Genomic DNA, 9,323 nt, shown 5'->3' on the forward strand with positions numbered 1-9,323 from the left:
GCTCACACTGGAGTGCAAAGCTCCCAGCAGGCTTGGAGCCCATGGCAGGATATTGCCCAACATTATTTTTATAGGGTCTGACATCCTGTGAGATCCTCAGGTTGTGCAGCAAAATACCTTTAGATGGTTGTTGTGGGTTTTCCGGGCTGCATTGCCGTGGTCTTGGCATTGTAGTTCCTGACGTTTCGCCAGCAGCTGTGGCTGGCATCTTCAGAGGTGTAGCACCAAAAGACAGAGATCTCTCAGTGTCACAGTCAGACAGAGAGATCTCTGTCTTTTGGTGCTACACCTCTGAAGATGCCAGCCACAACTGCTGGCGAAACATCAGGAACTACAATGCCAAGACCACGGCAATGCAGCCCGGAAAACCCACAACAACCATCGTTCTCCAGCCGTGAAAGCCTTCGACGAAAATACCTTTAGGTTTCTCAAACCACAGCCAGAGAATAGAGTGCCTGCCCAACAAGAACACTGGAGTATATTAACTCATTTAATAAATGCATTGATCACACTCTCTCCTTAATTCCAAGTGAGCTTGATAGGGACCGCTGTGTTTGTGTTCTTCAGTTTGATTAAGGAGAAAGGTATTCTCAAAGTGGTTTAGACTAGAAAATGTAAACGCTGGAAGGGCCTTCGGCAGGAGCTGGATCCAGGCACATGTGTGTGAGGTGGTGGTAGTGTCTCACTGCTTCTTGCCCTTCTGGGTCCATCAGTGATAGGTGGAAGGTGGAGGTTAGTGACCTTTTGCTTGGCGTTACATCTAGATCAGACCAAAAGGGGGGGGGGCACGGCTACAATGATATGCAGCAAGCAATTACCAATCGCGGAAACAATCACGTACTTAAAGTGCACCGTGCAATAATATCCAATCGTATCTTTCTTTAATTCAAGAACTGAAGGTTCGCTATCAATCCCTCTTAAAGTGCACAGTGCAATTTACATGAGATTCGTAATTACAATTCCAAATTTCCTATACAATCATACTCAGATCATATACAGCCTGATGTAGATAGAGTTCCAATGGAGATATTAGTCACAGCACTTCCTCTTCTTTGAGTTCGTGTTTGAGACTAGGGATGTTCAATCTTTATGGAAATACTCTTCTAAATTCTTCCCCAGGCGAAAACTCGAGGCCGGAAGTGGCCTGTGTGGATGCTGACTCCCGGGTGGGAGACCTGCTGGGACTCTCAGTCTCAAAGAAGAAGGAGAATTCACAGCTGTCCAGAACCACTCAACAGGATGCCAGCACTTCTCCTGTTTAGTACCCACTTTGTCAAGACGGTTCTTTTAGCAGTTACCTCCAGCTCCAGGTACTCCATTTACTCCTCTTAATCCAATTGTTATCACAGATACATACTCTATCTGCGGCAACAGAGAGTAGGGAACCAAGACAAGAAAGGAGGGAGGTTCCACTCCCCTCACTTGCAGTAAATACCTCCAGCCAATGGGTGGCGCTGTTGCACACCCGAGTGTTTAGTCTGGTTCCATAATGTCTCTTGTTTTGGCTCATGTTCTTGGGTCAGTTGACTGTTAAAGTGTTTTTAAAAGCAGTGTTGGAGGCTGGGCATTAGACGACCTTTATAAAATGTGGATTCTTTGAACCTGTGTGTTACAAGCCCCTCCCACTGACCCCATTTTATCCATGAACAGAGCAACAGATGTAGTGATTGTTGTAATTAAGAGTCTCTACATGAGATGCAGGGTTAGCCAGGAAGGGTAGTTTAAAAAGACAGAGCTGGCGGCAGGGCAAAGGCTTTGCTATACATTGGAGCTGTGTGAAGGGGCTGTGAAATTCCAGAAGGGAAACTTCAGCCCATTATAGCCTCTTCAGGTCCAATCCCAGCTCTGAAAGGCAGCTGAAGCCCATTTCCATTCCTTGCTGCCCTCTGGTTGCTATCCCACACAGTTTTAGACTGGAGAGGTAAAATGGACAGAGCCTTCTGAGAGGCGAAGATGAAATTGACAAATCCTCTCAAGAGCGATCTCCACCAGCTCTGTCTTTTAAAACTACGCTTCCTGGCTAACATTGCGTCTCCCTACACTTGACAAACACTCTTTAGAGACACATCCTTAGAGGAACAATAGGATCCCTGTTGGCTAGGAGGGAGAAGTTTTGGGCAATAGGGGGGGTCAGACAGCATTCAGGGAAGTCAGGAGAATACTGTGTTTGGTAATAAACTATTACATTTACTTTTACTTTGGTGTGAACCTCATATGATTGAACCCTGCCTTAAGACAACAGATATGGATGCTCTTGCCATGTAGTTATCTAGTTTGGCCAGGGCTGCTATCTCCTGCACCTGATTCCTGCCCCCACTTCTGCTCACCTGGCTGGTAGGTGTGTGGTGGGAGGCACAAGGGAGGGAGGCACATATGTGAAGCATACATGTGTGTGATGTGGAAGCTATGGGTTGTACCAGAGGGGGAAATTTACTAAATATCACCTCCAATACCAAGTCATTTCTGGAGTGATGGGTAGGCATGGGTGCACGCGTGTGCACTTTGTGTGTGATGAGGAAAGTACCCACTTCCTCCTGCTCCCTTGTCCCCCCATTTTGGCCCCCAGAGAACCCAGCAATCCTAAGTGTGGCCCACAGAGTAAATAAAAACAGCAGCACAGAGTCATGTGATACTGAGGGCCAAACTACAAGTGACGAATGACACAAGTTTGACACTTGTCGGCTTCCCTCAAGTTTTGACGGGAAATGCAGGCAGCTTGGCGGAATGTTGGACAAGTGACAGTTGAAAAGTCCATTGGACAGCAGTCGGAGAGCCAAGCTGCAAGACCAGGATGCCTACATTTCCCATCAAAACTTGAGGGAAGCTGACAAGTGTCCAACCTGTGTCATTCGTCACTTGTAGCTTGGCCCTCAGACTGATCAGCAGAGCAGTGGTGCAAGCCACAGTAGAAGAGGTGGTGGCTTCAGGCAGACCAATGCAATATCTGTCTCTGAGCAGGTAAATTGGGTAATGCCATATTTTTAGTAGACACTTCTGGTCGTGGCTCAGGCCTGCTGTTCTCTAAAAGCAGCATTTCTTTCAAGTTTGATGTTTTATATACATGAATAATAAATTGTCTGTCTTTTGAAACAAGGGGCTTTGCCAAAGCTAGGATATAGTTAAAGGGGCATAGTTAAACAGGAGGGGAATGGAGAAGCTACAAGTCCAAGACTAGCTAGAAACATTGCACTACTCACATTGCTACTCCTAGGGTTGCCAACCTCCAGGTGGGGCCTAGAGATTTCCCAGAATTACGTCTGATCTCTGAAGTGTAGAGAATAGAGATCAGTTCTTGTGGAGAAAATGGCAGCTACAGAGGGTGGACTCTATGGCATCACATCCCTGCTGAGCTTCCTTCTCAAACTCCACCCTCCCCAGGCTCCACCCCCAAATCTCCAGGAATTTTCCAACCTGGAACTGGAAATCTATTGGGTGTTAGTTAAGGCACGTTAACTAAACAAACTGCACACTGAAAACTCTCATCCAAGTTAGAGAACCAATAACTGTTTATTTGTCTAAAGAAATATATTTACATAAGTTTAGTGGAGAGAAAGGACTAGTAACTGATCTAACTAGCTAGGATGGCTAGACTGAAAGTAGGCTATCTCTCTCAGGAGGCGACACCATGCTGCCTCTCCTGGTGCATGCAGGGAAGAAGAGAGAGACGAGGGGAAGGAAGGAAGTTCCCCTGGCAGGAAGGAGACTGATAGCAGCCTATCTATCTTACTGACTCTATGGTTGTTGCCTTCCTTCTTCTCTGCTGGCAGTCCTAAAGGCCTGAGCATCGCCATTCCCTTCTTCCAACACAATCCTCTGTACTGTATTGTATGAGACTCTGGTAGCAGCTCTCCCAGTTTTCAGGGCAGGAAAATGTGGTCCCCAAGTCCTGTCACATGAGATCTTTTCCTGCAACCTTGAGCCTGGGACCCTGCCCATACAAAGCATGTGATGTTCCAGTGAGCAAAGGGCCCCCTCTCAGTCACTCTTACTGGCTATGCTTATAAGGCGGTACTGTGAGCCTAAACATCTTTGCTCAGGCCTTTAGGACTGCCAGCAGAGAAGAAGGAAGGCAACAACCATAGAGTCAGTAAGATAGATAGGCTGCTATCAGTCTCCTTCCTGCCAGGGGAACTTCCTTCCTTCCCCTCGTCTCTCTCTTCTTCCCTGCATGCACCAGGAGAGGCAGCATGGTGTCGCCTCCTGAGAGAGATAGCCTACTTTCAGTCTAGCCATCCTAGCTAGTTAGATCAGTTACTAGTCCTTTCTCTCCACTAAACTTATGTAAATATATTTCTTTAGACAAATAAACAGTTATTGGTTCTCTAACTTGGATGAGAGTTTTCAGTGTGCAGTTTGTTTAGTTAACGTGCCTTAACTAACACCCAATAGATTTCCAGTTCCAGGTTGGAAAATTCCTGGAGATTTGGGGGTGGAGCCTGGGGAGGGTGGAGTTTGAGAAGGAAGCTCAGCAGGGATGTGATGCCATAGAGTCCACCCTCTGTAGCTGCCATTTTCTCCACAAGAACTGATCTCTATTCTCTACACTTCAGAGATCAGACGTAATTCTGGGAAATCTCTAGGCCCCACCTGGAGGTTGGCAACCCTAGGAGTAGCAATGTGAGTAGTGCAATGTTTCTAGCTAGTCTTGGACTTGTAGCTTCTCCATTCCCCTCCTGTTTAACTATGCCCCTTTAACTATATCCTAGCTTTGGCAAAGCCCCTTGTTTCAGTGAGCAAAGGGCCCCCTCTCAGTCACTCTTACTGGCTATGCTTATAAGGCGGTACTGTGAGCCTAAACATCTTTGCTCAGGAGCAAATCCAGAGTATAATAAGATTTATTCCCTGATAAAGAGTGATTAAGCTTGCAGCCAGCATCACAAAAGGTGCTCAATTCTTCCTTGCTTTTCAACAGGCTCCCCCTCTAAAATGAGTGACGCCAGCACGGATCCTTCCATGCTACTCTCTCGTGTTGTTTTTTCAATGTGGTGACAAGCAGCCTTTCTTCTGTGGTCTTCAGCCCCAGCTTTCTCACTAGTGCGCCAGTCATACTCTGAAAAGGAATTTGTTTAATCCCGTCACTCAACTGTAAATCTGAATGTAAAGCTTAAGAGGCTTTGAGAAATGAAATTAGGTGGATAAATGTTTTGGCTTTTGTGCCGGCTGTAGGGCGCTTGCTGGTCATTTGACTGACATGCTTGTCTGTCGGATTCTCATTGGGTGCTAACGGAGAGACTTTGAAAGGGAGCCAGCACCTATTTCGCCGGTAATGAAAATGGAGAGTCTCTGACATGCCCGGGCAGCTCCGTGGAGCAAAATGTCAACATGTCGTTTCCTGACAGAATGAAGCGAAATCGCTTGGATATGAACATTGGTGCTATTTTCATCACAATCCCTCACTTCTGCTGAAGCAGGAAACGCCTTTGTGCTCAGTTGGAGGAGGATGTGCCGATGGTTTCTTGGCTGAGGAGATCAGTCCATTGTTTTAATGAAATGTGGGCTGCTGAGCATTCCGAAGTAGCTCAGGGATAGAGCTGAGATTGACATTGACTCTCGGCAATAGGCTGCATGGTACTGGAAGGGGACGGCATACCGTCAACATTTCATCAATGAAAATAGGGACATGTATGTAACTCCCAGTTCTCATGCCAGGCGTCATTGCCCAAGCCTCCTCCTTTGCTCTTTATGCGTGGCTGAAGACTCTACCTGTTGCATTGGTTTATTCTACAAAAGCTTATCCTCTGCTGGTTTAAAAACCTAAAGGGTGCTTTGTGCTTTTGGTAAACAGATTTCTTATGCATTTTCTCATTGACCTTTCAAAACATATCTCAGCACCTGCAGACTATGAAATCTCAAAGAAAACATGAAGGCTAAGCGCCGTGTACTGCTTTAGTGTTCATGTGCTTGTATTTACATGGATGTGCATCAGAATCAAGATGCATCCTTTTGCTCTTTTCATTTTTAGGGTCCCTGAAGAGGGGTCAGCACCTGGAAGAACAAGAAGGCTAGCAAATCCAAGGAAATTTTAACAAGGCATCCATCAATGGTGAAAATAGGGAGGATATAGGGGCAGCAATTTTGACGGGAGAGGGATATGAGAATCAGAACTGTTTGTAGTAAATAGGGCCATTAGAGCATATGGGACTGACGGAAGATAAAGGACCATTCAAAACTGAATGCATACATTGCAAATGGGCTGTGTGTGCATCTTGCTAAAAACAAGCAACAGCAACTCAAATGTAATTCCGTACCAAGAAAGACAAATTCTTCCTCCTGTACACTCACAGGAGGACATTAAAGACTACTAAAATATATGGTTTAACATCTGTAGATCATTACTTGTCTTGATGATGGTCACTAAATTATGCTGAAGACCAGTAAGTGAAAGATCACCTCTTAGGAAAAACGGGGGGAAATGTCACAATATTGCATTTGAGGTATTGTACTAACCCAAGCCAAGTTCTAATGGGTAGTAAAAATCACCCCCCAAAATCTGGGTTTGTGGGGGCAAAAATCAAGGAGTTTCACTACGCCCAGAATTTGGTTCAAACATCTATGATTATTAAGCACTGTTTGAGGGGTTGTCTATTCCTTGCATATTTCAGTCTTTGGTGAGGTTAATGTTTTTCAGAAAAGTCCTCTGCTTGTGCCAAATTACAAAGAACTATAACATCTCACTTCCGTGCTTTCCTGGATCAGTTCTCCCTTGTCTAAATCTAAGGAGGCCATTTCACCCCCTCCAATATGCTGAAACTGCCTTATATGGAGACTAATACTTGTTTAATTGAGGTGATAGCAATTCGTCTCCAATGGCCTCCCCTGTTCTGTTCTGCCTTATTTTATTGCATCTTGGCAGATTCTCACCACTTAATTGTACTGTATAGTCCAGCTACAGCTACCACAAGTACATTCTGTAGCAGACGCCATCGAATGTTTTGGCAGTGTTTAGTACTGTTTAATATCTATACTATTACATTTTTTAAAATGTATATTTAAACTAGCAACAAAGCCTGTTGTGGGAAAAATGCAACGGGCTCTAGACAGGGGACAGCGGGCAGGTGGGAATTGCCTCCTCCTCTGTGACTGATCCTGGCCGGGTGAAGGCAGGAGGCAAGCATTGCCACTTGCTCCGCTCCTGATCTCAGCTGGGTGAAGGGGGGTGGGCATTGCCTCCTGCTCTGTGCCTGATTCTAGCCAGGTGAAGGGGAGGAGGGCATTGCCACCTGCTCTGTGCCTGATTCGACAGCTCTGCATAGGATGGTGCTGCAAATCAGTGGCACTGCAAGATTTTAAAAAATCTTGGTGGTTGTATATTGAGCACAGCACCTGTTGTATAGAAAAAAATCTGCACATTGTTAAGTATTTCTCTATGACAATACAGGAACAGAACATCAGCAAGGACATCAGCGAAGAGAAAATATAAGACAATACAGTGTTTACTCAAATGCAAAACTAAATATTTTTGACAGGTATGCCATTAAAAAAAAGGGGTCGTGTTACATTCTCATACAAGTTACAGTTACGTCCAATTTTTTTGGACTGTGTATAACTTATTTTAATGGGGTTGTCTTACATTCAGGACTTCCTTTTGAGTAAATATGACATATTTTTGTCAATTTCACCCTATATGCCTTTGGGGATAAAAATGAGGCCGGTGCTGTAAAACTTTCTAAACAAATACATTGCAAGGTTTAAAAAATGACAAGAAGAGGATGAAACAACAAACCTCTGAGGAATATTAACAATATGGACTTGTGGAAAATTAAAAATGGTATTTACCTCTCCCCTCTCTCCAGGTCAATTTATTCCTACATTTTGGTCCAGGGATTAGAGGGTGTTTTACACTTCCATATTTAATGCGATGTTTGCTGCCTGAATTTTGCCTGCACTCTTTTACATTGCTGATGGCTAAGGCCAATTGACATTAGCCTTCTCCTCTGTTGACAGTTGGATCACTCATTGATTCTTCCCAGGCGTTGTATTTCAGTGTTTCCCCCATTTTTCCTCTTAAAGTGCTGAGCTATGATGATTTATTGAGCGTCAAATGCTATTGCAGCATTGTTCTTTCAGATGTTAACTGGTGTAGTGGTAATACCACACCTGATATGGATGAAAGTTTATTTATTTATTTTAGACTTTTGTACCCTGAGTTTCTCCCCAAAGTGACTTCCAATAATGGACTCCTCTCCTCCATTTTAACCTCACAGCAACCCTGTAATGTGGATTCAGCTGAAAAAGAGGTACTGGCCGAAGGTCACCCAGCAGGCTTCCATGGTAGAGTGTGGATTCGAACAGGGCCGTATTAACCCACAGCCGGGCCCCCAGGCTTTCAGGTATTTTGGGCCCCCTCTGGCACCTCAATCTTTCACCCCACTACAGCTGACAGCCTCACCCTGGTACGGTAGGTGCTAGATGGCACCATAGCACAGTAGGTAATAGACCGTGTACATTCAAGCACATGCTCCCATCTTTTATTACTCTCTCCTGAATATTGGAATACGGACAAAAAAGAAACAGGTAAGCAATATGGCATTAAAACTATCTATCTATCTATCTATCTATCTATCTATCTATCTATCTATCTATCTATCTATCTATCTATCTATCTATCTATCATCTATCTATCTATCTATCTATCTATCTATCGTATACTTATGAGAGTATATATATGGATAAATATAAAAGTACACGTATTGCTACAGCGCAGAGTGCAAAGTGCCTTTAAGCACTAGAGCCCTAGAGCACAGGTAACAGTGCCTCAGCAAAGGGCCCCTAGTCCCTGCGAGGCCCCTTGGCTTCAGCCTAGTCAGCCTTATGAATAAGGTGGCCCTGGATTCAAACCAGGGTTTCCCAGATCCTAGTTCAATACTCTCACCACTATACCAGGCTGGCTTTTAATTTGTTGAACGGACTTTCCTTCATTCCTTGCTTCCTCCTTTCCCACCATTTCTTTGATGATCCCTCCATTTTTTTCAGTGCAGCCAAATGTGTCTAGAGGGGGAAAGCGTGCCTGTCTCACCAATGTCCTTTTCTCTTACTCTTTCAAAAAAGAATATAATGCATTAATTCTTGTACCAGTGAGGAAGTGCATAATACCACTTTGAAAGGGGGAAAAAAATCCTTCTTGAACTTCACCAGCCCAGTCGTGGGCAGCTGCTGCAGAAAACAGGAGACAGACGCAATTTCCCCAGGCCTCATTATTTTGGAGGAGGAGAGAACAGGAGTTGGGAGATATTGAAAGGGACACTATGTGGGCTAGCTAACTTTTCATTCATTCATCGTTCTTCTCTTCCTGGACTTGGCATCCTGCCACTAGCCCTCAATGC

The sequence above is a fragment of the Eublepharis macularius genome, chromosome 14 (genome assembly GCF_028583425.1).
Source record: "Eublepharis macularius isolate TG4126 chromosome 14, MPM_Emac_v1.0, whole genome shotgun sequence".
In the NCBI taxonomy this organism is placed as follows: Eukaryota; Metazoa; Chordata; class Lepidosauria; order Squamata; family Eublepharidae; genus Eublepharis; species Eublepharis macularius.